Here is a 1,114-nt window from a genome sequence, read left to right as displayed (position 1 = left end):
AGACAGCAAGTGCAGTTTGGGGCACACTGGGTTTGCAACTGAAGTTTCTGTAGAACCTCAGAGTGGAGCAGCTGGGAAGGGTCGTCTACAGCACTCAGAGAGCTGTGAGCTGGAGCTCTGGGGGCTGTGGGCTCCTTAGCTTCACAGCAGCTGCCAGGCTTCATCAGGGAGAACTTACTGCAGTGACAGAGATTTCCTTGACCTTTCTTCTCAATCTTGGAGATACACAGATTGAAAGTTCTCAGACTGGAACTCAAGGAACTAGGAGTCAGTGGTGTTCAAAGGTGAATTTTGGACTTAACTGTTTTTTTTTCCAGCTGTAAATGAGACTGTTCACCTGGATGAGATCCCCTTGAAAATCTGATGAAATCATGTACCATATACAATCCATGCACACATACAGTATTTGCCTGTAATTCAGAGTTGTACATAAACCTCTGTAGTCCAGTTGTGAATTCCCAGTTAAGACCCCCTCCATGTCCAATACTTAATGGCAGCCCATGATATTTAGAACATTCACTGATGTGCCTGGAGATTTATGGGCAGTTGGTGGTGTATTTTAATCGCTGGAGGGTTAGACTGAGAATAGAGCACTGAGCTTTAAGTTCTGAGAAGAGAATGAACATACATGCTCTGGGAAAAGTATGAGGTGACATGGCTAGAAGGGAATCAGGCATGAAATTAAATCTAGCAGGAATCTCAGCCACACAGATACTTATGAAGTATGATGAAACTCATACAAGTGGAATAAGGGCTTATAGGGGGCATTAATAGCATCAGGGGGTATAGCTCCGTGGTAGAGCATTTGACTGCAGATCAAGAAGTCCCTGGTTCAAATCCAGGTGCCCCCTGTTTTTTTTCTTTTGTTCTTCCTGGCAGCTTCTTTAAAAGACTGGATCTAGGGTGAGTTAAGCAAGGTGCCTAGGGCTCAAAATTTAAGGAGGCACTCACTCTCAGGTTCATGGAGGCGCCTTGGCTTATTAATTCCCTCACAGTAGAACTATGTGTTCATGTAAACACACCCTGCCTGCACTAGACACACACAAACACAGCCACACACCCAAAGACACCCCCACACCAGATGTCCCCCAATCACAAACACACACAGTCACAC

At 45.2% G+C, this 1,114-nt stretch overlaps 1 non-coding gene across 1 annotated transcript; it reads left to right on the top strand.

Annotated features, from left to right (window-relative positions):
- The first annotated feature begins 779 nt into the window (after positions 1-779).
- TRNAC-GCA (transfer RNA cysteine (anticodon GCA)) lies at positions 780-851 on the top strand. Its single transcript has one exon. It is a non-coding gene; the product is annotated as a tRNA-Cys (tRNA).
- Positions 852-1,114: the final 263 nt, after the last annotated feature.

This window comes from Tursiops truncatus, chromosome 4 (genome assembly GCF_011762595.2).
Source record: "Tursiops truncatus isolate mTurTru1 chromosome 4, mTurTru1.mat.Y, whole genome shotgun sequence".
NCBI classification, from domain to species: domain Eukaryota; kingdom Metazoa; phylum Chordata; class Mammalia; order Artiodactyla; family Delphinidae; genus Tursiops; species Tursiops truncatus.
The sequence above is the reverse complement of the archived record's forward strand: the minus strand, read 5'-3'. Positions and strand labels throughout refer to the sequence as shown.